The sequence below is a fragment of the Dermochelys coriacea genome, chromosome 22, assembly GCF_009764565.3.
Source record: "Dermochelys coriacea isolate rDerCor1 chromosome 22, rDerCor1.pri.v4, whole genome shotgun sequence".
NCBI classification, from domain to species: Eukaryota; Metazoa; Chordata; order Testudines; family Dermochelyidae; genus Dermochelys; species Dermochelys coriacea.
The window spans coordinates 5,984,818-6,000,308 of record NC_050089.1 but is presented as its reverse complement, the minus strand read 5'-3'; the positions used below and the strand labels follow the sequence as shown (position 1 = coordinate 6,000,308).

Below are 15,491 nucleotides of genomic sequence, written 5' to 3'. Positions count from 1 at the left end.
CCAAGACGGGGGAGTTAAATTAGTTTAACTGTGTTGCTCAGGGGTGTGGATTTTTCACACCCTTCAGAGATGTAGCTATAGTGACCTATTCCTAGTATAGATCAGGCCTGAGATGCAGCACGCCACAGCCAGTTGCCAAGTGGCCACTTTAGAGCAGCAGTTGCTTTTCTCTGACAAATTGAAAGGATCACCCCCCCAGAAAGGCATGCTGAGAAAACATTTCTATATAGGGACAGTTCTATCCTAGAGAGGGTTAGTAGGAAACAAGCAGTTATGTGAAGAAAGATGTTATTGGGGAAATGGCTGCTTCTGCAAAGCACCACTGTATCACATCATTTCAATGGGATGTGTTATTCTTAAATGCCTCTTAAAAACGTTGGTGTATGGTTTGCCTTGAATAGCCAGTATCCAACCCCCTGGTTGGCAGCATTTCTCTGGTGGATGGGCAAGCAGTTTTGTACCCTGGTCTTGCAACATTTAGCAAGTGTGCAGACCACTGATCCTGCAAGGACACAACACTCTGTTTAGAGGTTACATGTTATAAGATAGGGCCACAGTTGTAAGGAGACTTGGTGTCCTTGGGTTGCAAGATGCTAGGTACATGTGATAAAACAAGCCATACTCTCAATTAGGCTCATGCAACCTCAACAAAGACAATGGAGTTGTAAGGGTCTAAGAGTAGAATTTGACCCCAAGTAATTTATTAACCTCAGAGCAGATTCTAAACACACATTGAAATGGACCCTTTGCTTTGGGGATAAAAATCCTGAAATTTTTTGTTTACTGAAAACCCAGTTTCTGGTAAATAAAAAAATTGTTGATAGTGATTTTTGGGGGAAAATCACTCAATAAAATTGTCACTAAAATCACCTTGAAGAATAAAAAATGTTGAAAAATATTTATTATTCAAAAATTTTCCAACAGCTTAATTTGTTTTTTTTCCTGACATTTCAGGCTCCCTTGTATGTCTGAGAAGGAGTGTGGCAGGTTAGAGAGTGACTTGACCAGTGCTGAGTGTGTGACGTCTTCTTATCTGGCCAGTTCAGAGTATGTGGAACCAATTCCCACATTTGACCCTTTGAGACTATCATGTCTTTTCCTGTGCTCTGCCATGTACAGCATGAGAGAACTGCTTCCTCTTGTCCCTCATTCCGACCCAACAGCGGCTAACACCTGCTGCGTCAGAAGAAGAAGGGGAAAAAATAACGCTAATGCCCCTAGTTAATTGTACATTGGAGACGGTGAAATCCTGGTCCCATTGAAGTCAGTGACGAAGCTCCCACTGACTAGAGTGGGGCTAGGATTTTACTTCAAGCCAATACACTCTGGGGCAGTGTGACGGGGTGTATTCCGCACACGAGCCCTGTCAGAGCTGAGTTAGGCCAGGTGGGCCCAATCAGCCAATTAGGCTGCAAGCAGGGGAGCCTGAGGCTACTAGGAGGCCACTGATTGGAAACAGGCTCACCTGTGCAGGAACAGGCAGGGGCTGTTGCTGGGAAAGACTGAAAGGAAGTTGACTGCAATCGTGCCCTGGGTGGAGGGAGTTGGAGACTGAAAACTCAGAGAGCCTGGGAGCTGCTAGTGATGTAGGAAGAAGCTCTGGGAGACAGCAGCAAGTGGTAGGACTGCAGCTGCTTGTTACAGGGTCCCTGGGCTGGAACCCAGTGTAGAGGATGGGCCTGGGTTCCCCTACCAACCACTGGGGAATAGCGAAGGCACTGGAGTGGACAGCAGGTCTGGAAAAACTGTGAATTCCCCAGAAGGGGAGGACTTTAGTGACCTGGCTGGAGGGCCAAGCCATGAAGAGAAAACTGCAGCTCCAGGACTGAGCAGGACAGCAGATCGAGACAAGACACCCCTGGAGGGAGAGCGCAAGACTAGCAGAACTAATTCCCAAGATGGCCAGCAGGAGCTGCTGCAAGTGGTGAATATGCCCCATGACAGGCAGTAATTGTGTTTCACCAGCCTTTCCTCATGCATCCATGAGCATTATTCTCTCCTGGGTCAGGCTGAAGAGAGATCACTGGAGGCCTGCATGCATCTTCATAGATGGGCACATCATGTAGTCACTGTCACCTCTGTGCAAAGAAGATGTTGAATGTTAGCTTGGCAGCCCTTTACTTCTCTTTGCAGAGGTACTCAGGGCAGGATCAGGCCCTGAGTCTTAGCTTTGATTTGAAGGAGAAGAGAAAGCTCAGTAGGCTCAGTTCACTCCTAATAATCATAATGTTATGTCTCATTTCTGAGACTTAGCAAAGCACAGTGACAGCACAGTCATGTCTCTGCTAGAGCTGCTGCTACAGACTGTTATTAGCCATTAAGAGGTGATTTTTAAAAATGCTTCCTTCTCTGTAAGATCTGATCCTTACATCCTTAAACAGCTCCAGTGTTTGCTGGATCCTACAGGGACAGAGAACTCAACTATTACCTATGTTCAAGGGCCAATCCAGTCCTTTCTGCCTGGCCTGAGGAGCTGGTATGGGTACTTTGGAGAGGAATCCTTCCTCCTTAGGTTGCAAATTCACTCCTGTGCCCTGCAGAGGTCAGCTTTACACTTCCCATGTGGCTCCCGCTAGCTCTCTCTGGCTCTTCAAGCAAGCAGTCATGGTTCCTCTGTATGGGGACCTTCTGCAGCCTTGGAGAGAAAAGATTGATTTTCTCCTTTATGGATTAAAATCTAATTCTGAGCCCAGTGATGAGATCCATCAAGACTTGAAGCTGGTGAGTTTTCAGGACAGACACCTGCTGCCTCTACCTGCTCTATATCTCCTGGACCCCTTGCCAGGACAGCGCTTCCTGGCCTTTAGCTCCAACTGGCTGGTGCATTTGATCTTTCCCAGTAAGATCTGATGGAACACAAGTCGCCCTGTACCACAGTGACCAAAAACTCCTCCCAGGGTGAAATCTCAGTAAAGGAGGGTGTTAATCTTCACCAGCAAAAAGCTGACAGCTGCTCCTTGGGCAGCAGACTGAGGGGCTGATCCCCAATAGCAGTCAGGATGGTGGCTGTAGCTTTTTGAACTTGTTCCTGCATTCCTTGCCTTCCATGTGCATGTCCTAAAACCCATTTGCCCTGTGAGGGGGGGAGGGGCCTTTCAGTTGACACTTGATGGTACCATAACCAGGTAAAGGGCAAGCAGTAGAAATAAGAAGCATTTCTGGCTTTCTTCACTATATACACACTTAGAACAGCTGGAATCGGGCATCTCATCCTACTACAACAGCCTCCTTCAGGCTGAAAGATTCCAGAGCGCGCTGTCAATTATGCATACAGGAAGCATTCTCCTCACTCTGCACCCGCCACTGAAAAGTGGCCACCTCTGGAGCAGAAGGAAGAAGCAAGTTAGCCGTGCACTAACTAATGGCTCTGGTTTTAGAGAGCTCCTTCAGGGCTTGCCTACCACATGGCCATCCTTCTTGTAGGGAATTTGCAAACCATTTTGGATAAAACAAAAGCCAAGCTGAAGCGCTGTAAAAACAAACTGCATTCGAACCTTTGCTTTTCTACGCATGTTTTTCTTCTCACACAAACTGGTTTTCACCAGGACTATAAACAAATATCACAAGTGTAGGCTGATCTGGCTGCATTTGCATCCTGGCTCAAACAAGGACTTAGCAGAAGTGTGCCCCCCAAAAGCCTGTTTTAGATGCTTAGCCAACTCTCTGAGGTTTGCCCTCCAGCTGGTTAGAGTCCCCTGCTCTCACTTTTAAGTCCCACATACCCTGGTTTACTGCTGAAGGCCCTTTTTCTCCTCAACCACTCATCCCTAGCAAGACTGCCTTGCTCAAAGCCACCCCTCTGTGCTTCTCATTCATTAGCACCAATCAACAGCCAGATCTCAGCCAACCAGTTGCAGATTCTACAGTCATGATGGTAGGTGATGACATGTTGGTGAGAAGTGACAGCTTGACTGGGTCACAGGACCACTGCAAATAGCAAGAGAAAGTCTTTTAATCCCAACAAGAGTTTCTAAGCAAGGACATGGGAAGTGCATAGGAAGAAAGTAGGGGCTCTGTTTGAATGGAGGGTGAGGAACTTTCCCTGTGAAGAACATTTCAAAATCATGGGCGACCAGTGACCCAGCTGTTGGGGGAGGCTAGCCCCCAGACCCTCCCCTGGTGCCTGAGGCCCCGCCCCTCCTGCTCACCTGCTGCCCCTGTCCCCCACAGGAGCCCAGAGCACCCCCACTGCAGCCCCCAGACCCAGCGCCAGGTGGCCAGGCAGGGTGGCCGCAGTGCCCCCAGCCCTGATGTGCCAGGTGGCCGCTCCCAGCCCCAGAGAACCAGGCGGCTGCCTCCCAGGGGAAATACCACTTCCCTTCACCCCCCAAAATGCTTGTGTTAAAGGAGGAAAATTTCTGGAAGACAAATCCAGAACCCAGTCTTGGGAGTATGTGGCCCCTTATGTTCAGGGAACCATTAAATTCTCAGTTTTGTTAAATGTAGTCTTTTCCAAATTCTTATTGTCCTCTCCAATATTAATCCAGTGTGATCACCTGTGATCGTAGGGACAATACTTAGTAGCTGTATTAATTTTTCCACTGTGGTTCTATGGCTTTACAGAGCCCATTCACACTTCCCCACAGTTTCCACATGTGGCTGTCATTTGCTGAAAGTCCAGCAAGACTGTATATCTTTTTAGACAATATCTTTTCCACCTTTTGGATGGACTTTAAAAGATCTCACCCTCCTTTGCTAGAATAAACTCAACCAGGCTACTGCAGTGAACTTGAATTGTATCTGGCAGCTATGTGTTACTACCATGGGTCTGAGCTCTACAGGATGGCAGCACAGCATCAAAATTGTGAATGTAGGTAGGGGAGGGACTCATTGGAAGGGGACAGGACACCACTGGGAAGAGACATCCTTAGGAAAGTCTCATTCAGCCCAGGGAATCCCCCTACACAGACATGTTCACTTGGGCTCTGACCTCCACCTCCTCCTGTCAAGATGCCCTGAACATGTAAGAGAAAGTGAACCCACAGACTTTCACTTCACTAGCGTTCATGGGAAGAGTTTAACTGAAGAGAAAAACCAAAGCCCCTTTATCAAGTTAGCAGCACATTGCCTCAAGCCACCATTTTGCTGCATTATGATGGGCAGATTTGCAGGTGAAGTAGATGTGAGAGGGGAAGGAAAGTTGAGAGTCAAGGACGAGTCTCAACTACAGAGAGCAGAAGAAAAGTCGGTGGTAAGGAGGGGGACAATTGTTCTTGATGAGAGTCCTCTTGCCCTATAGACTCTCTTGAAGACATTTAACTGAAGGAAGTTGAAATGAAGCCACAAACTTCTTTGGTCAAGACAAGCAGAGAAGATGGCCACAGTGGAGTTATTAAAGGTTTCCAAACTACAATGCAATGACCACCTCTGTCTCAGTAGAAGATAGACGTGAAGGTAGAAATCAGGGAACCAAGAGAAAAGGTAGATCATTAAGAGTACAAGGCAGAACAATTAACCTGGTGAGAGACCCTTTGAGCAAGCAAGACTCTAATGCAGAGAGACTGCTTTGATAGGGAAGCGTGGAACTATGCAAGAAGGAACTAGAATGCTTGTACTGCTATAGAAGCTGGCTGATAGAAAGCAATAATTCCATAGCAAAAATGAAGGAAAGCAGTGAATGAGTCATCCGAGGTAGAGAGAAAGTGTTCATTAACTTCCTGCTCAAAATTTAAAGACACACACACACACACACACACAAAGTCGAGCTGCAACATTGTTTAATTCAATATGGACAAATTCTATTCTCAGTGACACTGGTTTAAATCCAAAGCAACTGCCCTGATTCCATATTCATGTGTGTAACTGAGAAATTGGCTGATTTGACATCAATGGAATTGCACAGGATGTAAGAGCAGGTTTTGGCCCTAATGGGACAAATTAATCACTGGAGTAACTCCATTGACTTCAGTGGATTAACACAGGGGGGATGAATTTAGCTAAACTATGTCTGTAAGGGAGATAGAGTATCAAAACCATCTGCAACTATTTGGAGTGTGTAAACACCAAGGAAGGAGCCAGGGTTAATGAGGAGGAAAGGGATGAAGTTATGCAAAGGGAATTGTAGGCCAGTCATCAGAGCAGGTTTCCTAATGAGGAGATCTGTTAAACTGTGGTATAGTCCCCCAAGGGATCTGATTATTATTATAATTAATTAATTATTTGTATAACAATAGTGCCAATTCAGATCAGGGCCCCATGATGCTAGGCACTGTACAGATAGTAAAAGAGCACCCCTATCCCAAAGAGCTTCCACTCTAAACAGACAAGGAGGAATAGAGAGGTGAAATGACCTGCCCAAATTCACCCAGCAAGTCAGTGACGGAGCTGGGAATAGAACCCAGGCTTCCTGAGCAGTGATCCATCCACTAGACAACACTGCATGCCTGGGAGCCCCTGTTTAAAATAGGGTAGGACGAAGCAGGGAAGACCCCACACTGTAGTTTGAATGTAGGTAAGGGAGGGACTTATTGTAAGGGGACAGGACATTGCTGGAAGGAGACATCCTTAAGAAAGTCTCACTCAGCCCAGGGGAGCCCCCTACAGACATGTTCACTTGGGCTCTGACCTCCACATCCTCCTGTCAAGATACCCTGGACATGTAAGAGGAAAAAGAAAGTGAACCCACAGAGTTTCACTTCACTAGCTTTCATGGTAAGAGTTTAACTGGAGAGAAAGACCAAAGCCCCTTTATCAAGTTAGCAGCACATTGCCTCAAGCCACCATTTTGCTGCATCACAACAGTCAGATTTGCAGGTGAAGCAGATGTGAGAAGGGAAGAAAAGTTCTGCATTGGCCAGGGATCTACTAGGTGGTCTCTAACATCCAAGAATTAATGAAACTAATGAACTCTTCATGACACGTTTACCATTTTTTCACCAGCTCCACCTAGGACCAGATGACTTTAAATTAAGCATGGATGCCTTTCTGGAAGATGCTTTAGCCAAACACAAGGTATTGGGCTCAATACAGAGAGGAAATTCTCTGGCCTGTGTTATACAGAAGGACAGAGTGGATGAACTAATGTTGCCTTCTGACCTTAAAATATCTAACTGAATCTATGATCTCCCTGGCTGATCCTAGACAGAGCAGTGAGAGTACTTCAGGGCCACAGAGAGCCAGCAGCTCTGTCCCTTCCCTTGAAAGTACCCATGGTTTAACCCTACCTCCTCCCCAAGCAGGCTTCTCTTCAGGAATGGCCATGAGCAATGTTTCTGTAGCTGCACTGGTCATCGTCCTTGATTCTAGTGCTATCTGTTACCGCACAACCCTAGTCAGGTGTTTGCTGCGCGCAAAGATTGACTTGCAATACTAATTAGACACAAGTGCCTCAGTCACTTCTGGAAAATGGGACTTGGCTTCTAAAGGCTTATCTACCTGGGGGGTTAGTGCATGGCAAGCCAGGGTGTGAATCTACAACACACCAGCTTGCTGCATAGTAACGTCCCATGTAGACAAGCCTGCAGTCACACAGGTACTTTTGAAAACTTTACCAGTCAGTGGAGTTTACTCTGGATTCACATGGACACAACTCAGAGATGGCTGAAATGGGGATGAGCATGTGTAGATTGATGCCCGAAATGGGGGCATCTTCAAATCAATTTTAGCAACGGTTTTTAATAACAGTGGGCCAGATTCTGCTCTCTGCTACAGCTGGTGTGAGTCCAGAGCACCACTAGTGAAGTCAGTGGGTAAAATTTTCAAAAGCATGCAAGTCATTTAAGTGCCTTTGAAAATGTTACCTAGTAGAGTTACACTGGTGGAAGTGAGATGGGAATATGAGCCCTTGTCTTTCACGGTTATGCATCTTTCCAGGAACATGGCGCATACTATAAATAAAAAAACCCTTTAAGTCTGTAGGCTGATATTGTCAAAGCCTTATGGGCAATTTAGAGGCCTGATTCCCATTCATTTTAGTGGGCTTCAAAATCCTTTAGGCATCTCTGATAATCTCAGCTATAATTCCTTCAGTCTTTTGCCTAAAGATAAACACGTTGGTTTTCCTTCCCCTCCCACCTTCCCTTTTCAAGGCTTTTCCTCCTATTTTAAGTATCACTGGATCTCGCCTGGGGAACAGAAAGTAAGCAAAGCCCAAAGCAGGGTACTTGACTAGGAGGTGGTCACCAGGAGCTTTGGAATGTGTGTGTATTTGGAGTGGAAGGTGGGGATATACATGCCCGCTAAAGAAAAAGTGATCTTCCAATTACTTACAAGCAAGAGGTTCTCTGAATATTTTTGTGCTTTGCAGAGGTCACAGAGAGTCGAGTACTCAGTAACTCAGCTTGCCAGGTGGAGCCCTGCACAGCAAGCCTGGAAGCTATCCCCAGCATGCGACAGAGTGGCGTCAGCTGACTCTGTCTGATCTGATTCCTGCTCTCCCATCAGCAAATGCCACAAACTTGGCATGAGTGAGTTTTGCTTTATTTTAAATGCACACAGAGGAGCAGGACATGTTTAAAAGTGGGATAGGAGAGGAGGTCGTGGGGGATGCTTCAAATAAGCCAGGGTGCTATCGGGCCCCGCGGGGGGCATTGAAATGGGATCTGCAGTGTGGCTATTGTACCATCTATAGATTTTGTTCACCTGGCTTCACAAACTGTGTCCAAGGGTATTTTGAAAATGCTGGGTGAAGACGTGGAATCAGTCAGGGATCAGGGGTTCTTTTAGGGGCAGGGTTAAGGGGCTGGGGTAGGGGCCTGTTTCCCATTGTCTTGCTGTGGAAAGTAACCTTAACAGTTCTGTAGTTAAAAAAGGAATGAACACAGGACAACCCCAACTCGCGTGTATCATTGCAGCATGGGACTCTGTCTCTACAGGAGATGTCTTCTTCTTCACACACAAAGCAGGGGCAGAACTGCAGGCGAGTGTCTCAAAGTTCAGATCCAGATCTGAAACGCTCCCAGACATTTGGATGGGAGGGGTTGGATCTGGACTTTAGCCCATCTTTATTCTCACATAGTTTGGGTACCCAATAGTTTGTATCTCCATGTTGCATCTGCTGATCTGCCTTCTGAAGCTTTCCTCTTTTCAGCTGGTAATTAGAGAAAAGATTAATCAAATCAGACAAGTTAAGAATAATCCAAAAATCTTCCAAAATTCAAGCCAAAACCTCTCCTTCAGCTCCCCCCCCTTTTTTGCACCCTACTCCTCCCCCCCTAAATTTGAAAAGGTCGGGATAATTTATTTTTCTTCTGCTTGCCTCTGCACCAACAGCTGCTCTTGGGCATCAGATTCAGAAGACCAGGAAAGGCTGTTTGTGCTGCATCTGGCTCAACAGTGAGCAGAACATACTGGAAGGAAATCTCATCAGAGAGCCTGTTCTCTTGACAGTTCGAATGAGGGTTAGGCCAGGCATGAATTATCACCTGGGTAGCAAGGTGACTGAGCACTTTGTGTGTTAGACAGTGTGACCACTGCTGTGTCGTATTCTTGTGCTATCTCTGTCTGTTGTATGCACCTGTTGTCTCTTGTCTTGGACTGTGATCTTGTAATACAGGCTCCTTATCTTTTAGCATCCTCTTGTGGTGGGGCAGGGAGCTACAGCAGCCTGGTTCTGTGCTCCCTTATGCCATCATACCCAACTCTGCTTTGCCAAGTCAATGTCAAGGACAGAACCCCGTCCTGGCCTGGTCCTCAATAGTCTGTCTCTTCTAGTGTAATGGGGAAGCTTTAAGGGCTAATCAGTCCTAGTTCTTCAGGGTTAACGAGTGTCGTCTTTAAGAGCCCACTGGCTGGAGTAGGTAGGGGAACTCAGGTCCACCCATGTGACTGGGTTCCAGCTCAGGGCGCTTGTTTGCGACAGCCAGAACCAGTCTTTCTCCATCCCTTGCTGTTCCCTGAGCTACTTCCTACTTCTCTGTAGTGTCCCCAGCTTCTTCTCCTTTCCCCCCTCCCTTGCTGGGTCGATTGGCTTGGCAGCTTTTCACCAGCCTGCTGGAGGGATCCTCAACCTGCAGTCCCTCAGTCTCTCTGACAACTGCCCCACCCTCCTGCCTTGCACCCCTTTTAATCTCACCGCTGCTGTGGGGCTGCCAATCAGCTCTGGCTGAGCATCCAGGCAGCTGATTTGTTAGTCCTTTGGCCGCCGAGCCAGCAAGGGGTATACAGACCCCAGGACAGATCTCTTTGGGGCAGGGACCATCTTTTAGTTCTGTGTTTGCTCAGCACGTAGCACAATGAGGCCCTGATCCAAGACATGGGGCCCTGCGGGCTACCATAATACAAAATAAATCACAACAACAAAGAGATCTGAAATGTTGGGTACTTTTCTGGACTCACTCGCTGAAACGTCTGAGGTTCGCTCATTGCAACAAGGAAGATTTAGATTGGATATTAGGAAAGTCTTTCAACTATAAGCACTATAACATGTTAGCTAGGGAGTTTGTGGAATCCCCATCCTTGGAAGTTTTTAGGAACTGGTTAGACAAACACCTGTCAGAGATGCTCTAGGTATACTTGTTGCTGCCTCAGAATGGGCAGGATGGACAAGATAACCTCTTGACGTCCCTTCCAACCCTACATCTCTATGATTACATTGCTCACACTTTCTCTCTGAGCCACCATTTCATTCCACCGAGGCTGCAGTTGTTCCACATATTGCATCTGTTTAGCCTCCCACTTATTGCTGGCAGCATATCCCAGCCTGGCTGCTTTCTACCCACATCCGAAACACATCCCATCTCTGTGGACTAGCCCCTAATTCAACCAACACAGGAGACCAATCACTCATCCATGCATTTCTTATGTCTCAGAGAAATCCAAAAAACATTAGGCACTATATTTAACCCTCAGCCTCAATAAAAATATGCTGCCCTGGACAGCCTGACCGGAGCTGGGGATTGTCACCTTTCACAACACCCAGTAATTGTTTACCTCATAGCTATAAATAAACAGGGGAGGCATTTTTTTTATTTGCTTGTAACATTTCAGCTCGAGCTTTTTATAGTCATGCACCAAGACTGACTCCACTCCACTACTGCCCTGTGGATATAGAAAATGTAATGTAATATAACCCACCATGCCACCTTGTGAGAATAAAGCTATGGCACCTTGTGTTTTGATTCTGTCAAGGCAGCTAGGCTGAATTAGTACTTGGGTAGAAGAGCTCCAACAAACCCTTCTGTGGAGCGGAAAGCAACATTGGCAGGTCTATGTGGGGGCGACCTAGCCTTGCTGTCAGAACAGAGCCACAAGCCTGAACTTAATGCAAAGACTTGAGACTCATACTGGCAAAAATGCAAGGAACATGCATATGTGATGCAAAGATCAACTCATTCAGGGTTTCATACAAGGACTATGCATAATCAAGGACACTTTTGCATGTTCTATGTACTGTCCTGGCATCTCGATTGTCCATGCATTTTCCTTGCACTTTTGCAGAATGGGGGGCCTTTGGAAATCACAGTAAGGTCAAAGTGGGGAGAAATGATGGCAGCCCACCAGGGAAATTGTAGCAAGGGGAAGGTGGTGTCTGTCTGAGAAGAGCTTGACACTGGGACCCTTGGAAGATCAACCCAGTGATCCCTGGAGTCAGAGCCAGGCAGGATTCATCTTTCAACAGCTGTAAGCCATTTATTAGTCGGGTTTTAATGTTTCTGCAAAAGCCAAGTTGTGGGGGAAAGACAAATGTGGAAAAAAATTGTGTTAATTACCAGTCCATTTATATGATGCAAAGCTGACCCGGTCTGTCATCTCTTCCCCCTGAGTAGCTGTTTGTCGGGTCTCACATTTTCATAACAGGCTCCCAGTGGGGCCTGTGTTTCTTTGGATTGCTATGGAGACAGCAGCTGCAGCTGACTTCTCCTGTTAGAAGGAACCGCCAGCACTTCAGAAACCATTTTGGAAGCATTTGTCCCAACAGCTTCTGATAATCTCTCTTTCATTTGTAATTATTTTATCACCCAGGCACTCCGACACTACAACGGTTCCCTCCCGTCCCAGCCCTCCACCACGAGGGCACTTCAGACACCTCAGTACTATCCTTGTAGAGATTAAAAGCCTTGGGGATGATGAGGGGGGGCAGTCTTGTACGGAACACAGTGGGCTTGAAACAGGCCCCATCTGCTCTAGGCTGTTCTGTGAGGGGCTGGGGCTATTGAATTAGGCTGAGCTATGAAGCTGAGAGCCTTTGAGGTAGGCCGCACCATCTAGGCCAAGAATAATTGAACAAATAGTTTATCTGGATAACCAACAGCTGTAGAGAACAGGCGATTTCCAGAGGATTAGGGGAGAGCTGTGAAAGGGAACTCTCACGGGAGGTTTAAAACCCTCATCTTGAATTCTACCAGCCAAGAACATATGTTGGAGCCTTTGACTTTGTTTTTAAGTAACTTTTCCCCCTCTCCTTTTGAAATGATTCTATAAAACACTGATAAGAATTTGAACTAATTCAAGAATAAGGCAGAAAAATGGTTTGTGTTAGCAGAACTGAATTATTTAGGGTTAGTTGATTTCTAAAAAGGAGTTTTCTTTTGGAGCTTATTTGAATTTGATCTAATCCAAGTAGTATTATTGTACAATTTTTTGGCAATTCCATTTCTTGGGCTTTGATTTTCTGAAAGGTGGCCTAGTTTTAGTGAATAAGGCATTGGGCTAGGAGTCTAGAGACCTGGGTTTTACTCCTGGGTGAGCTGTGCGAACTTGGGGAATGCTATTTCTCTGTTCCTTGGTTTGCCCATTTGTCAAGCGAGGATCTGGCACAGCATGCAAATGTGACATCCTTGACATTACAGCCACCAAAAGCTCTCTTTTCCTGTTGGCAAAAGAGGATAAACAACCATAGCTAAAATACTTACACCCCTAGACCATTTCCTTGCAGGGATGCTGTGTGTCAGAATGAGAATCCAGATAGAACAGGTGACCATTTGGGTAGCAGGAATGGAAGTTTTCCCTACACACTGCCTTATTGATGTCTCAGTCCTGAATGGGAGAGACTGTGTCTAGAAGAGTCATGTCAATCCTTGACCATTCCACTGAGATGGACCACCATGGTGCCAGTTTTAGGGGTGGGTTTTGTGATGAGTATACCGAACCATTGGAAAATGGACTGAGACCACTAAGCCATTGAAGCCCTGTAAGATGGGAATTGCTCATAATCCCTGTGCTATAAGGGCCTGCAATAGAATCAAGGAACTAGAGGATCTATATTGCTGTTATCAACCCCCTGGAATAATCCAGTGTCTTTAAAGAATCCCTAAATTTCATCTGCTTGTAATTTGCTACAAAGCTTTACTTAGTCTGAAACCTTGCATCTCTAGTCTTAGAGTGCCAGGACACACAAGGCCCCAGAAGCAGCAGGAGAACCACTGTGTTACCAATCAACATCTGTTTAGGAAGGCCAGGGAAAGACCATGTGCTACAGTGTATTGTGGTGACTCATGGCAGCATAAGAGGGCATTTTAATGGCCACTCAGGGAGCATGGTTAAGGAGTTTATCAGCCAAAATCACAAGTTAGGGGAAACTTCTCTAGCAGCTAATTAGCTGCTTTGCAGCTTGGATCCATGGTGGGGGATGACTCCATCCCTCCAGCTCCCACCCAGACCTATCTCCCAAAACCCATCAGCTCTAACTTCGCTTTTCACCAAATCCACAGCCTTGAGCAGCAGGAAGTGGTTCTGAAATACCAACTTAAACTTTATTTATAACTACACTTCAGAGCAAGGAGCTGAAGACCGGGAGCCATAAATTCTCCAGCAGCTTCTATAACTTCTCCCTTCTGGAAGTCTCATGAAAAAACATTTCAGCCCATCTGTTAAGGTTAAAAACATGCAGAGAGAAGCAAACCACAATTTACTTTCCATCTGGCTTAAACTATGTCTCCTTCGCTCTTCACAACATTTAGAATCCAAACATTTATCCGTCTTTAAAGAAAACATTCTGTTTGCTTTAAGATTTGCAGAAAAGTTCAGGTCCATTCCTCCCATTCTTATTTCAACCAAATGGGATCATCCAGCTCTAGCTAATGTGCTTCTGACCTTCAGAAACCATGTCTGATTTCTGTCAGTTAGTTAAAATATTAATGGACAGGCAGATTGCCACAGAAATGTAGGGCTGGAAAGGACCTCAAGCGGTCATCTGATTCAAACCCCACCCACCTGGCCCTTGTCATGCAGGATTAAGTAAATGGAATGCCTTCTTCCATCTTCAGCTGGCTAGACATTTCAGCCCTTTCTTCCAGGATGAGGCCCAGCCATGGTGATCTATGTTTTAGCCTTCTCCAGGTGAGACATTGCAACTCCCTCTGTCTGGGACTGACTTCATTTGCCATGAGATGGTTGAAGCTGGTGCAGCCGGCAGCAGAGCAAAGGTCAATGCAAACCTGTCACACCCGCAGATTGTGAACTCCGCTGCCTCTTTTCACTTCAGAATGAAATTCTGAGTCTTGGTCCTAATCTGAAAAAGCATTTAGAGGACTGGGACCTGGCTATCTCTGGGTCCTCATCACCCTGAACTAGCCTCCAAGTCAGCTGTACTTCACAGACTATTAAGTGCTGGGCAGAATGCTCTCAGACGTGGGACCCAGGGTGTGGAAATTCTTGCTGAAAGAGATCTGATTAGTGGTGTTCAGATGGAGGTGTAATCCCAGGAACAAAACCCAAAAAGTAAAATCCGGCACCTTCACCCACCCATGCAACCTGGAGAGATGCTATTTATTCTGGATCTGCAGTAGTGATGTAGCCCTGAGACCCACGGGGCATTAGATACACAAGGTGGGGGAGGTAATATCTTTTATTGGACCAACTTCTGTTGGTCAGAGACTCAAATTTATGCAGAGCTCTTCTTCAGGATTCTTATTCTGGAGTCTTCCAATTTCTTGTGGCAATTTAGCTATCATGGAGCAGATCTTCATGTGGCATAAATTATCATAGCTGCACTGTGTTCAATGGAGCTACGACAATTTACACCAGCTGAAAATCTTATTTTGATTTGGAGAGTGGACTCACCCGGTGGCACCTCCTGCTGGTCATCCTTGGGAATTAGCTCACCAGCCTCTGGAGCACTCTCTGCCGTCTGGTGATCCCCCTATCACTGGCCCCCATGTCCCTCCCAGACCCAGTTCCCTTTTGTCTGGGGTGCTGCCCCTCAGTCTCAGGGTCTCTCCACCCAGGGGAACCCCCCACCCACTATCCCCCCTTCACCTCAGTCTTGGCTACTGTCAGTCATCACTTAGCCCCGCTCTCTGGGCAGACTGCAGTGTATCAGCCACTCATCACAGGCGAAGGGGTTTGGACCTGCTGCCTCTGCCTACCCATGGGCTACCCCCTACAACCCCAGAACCTACTTGGCCTTACTCTTGGCTTGCAGCCTGGGGGGTTTCCAGGCTGGAGCTTCCCAGCCTCCCCCCAGCCCTGCTGTACCTCAGGTATTCTCTCAAGCTCCCCAGCAGCCAGACCCTTCTCCCTCGAAAGGCAGAGAGAGAGAGAGACTACTCCTGGTTGCCCAGGCCTTCTTACACAGGCCAGCTGCGGCCTGATTGGGGCATGACCCAGCTGCG

The 15,491-nt window shown here is 46.7% G+C and overlaps 1 long non-coding RNA gene across 1 annotated transcript; it reads right to left on the bottom strand.

Annotated features, from left to right (window-relative positions):
• Positions 1–8,373: 8,373 nt before the first annotated feature.
• Positions 8,374–15,418, bottom strand: LOC122457207. Its single transcript, XR_006276642.1, has 3 exons — positions 15,279–15,418; positions 11,649–11,799; positions 8,374–9,028 (listed from the first exon to the last, which is right to left on the bottom strand). It is a non-coding gene; the product is annotated as an uncharacterized LOC122457207 (long non-coding RNA).
• Between the last annotated feature and the right edge of the window lie 73 nt (positions 15,419–15,491).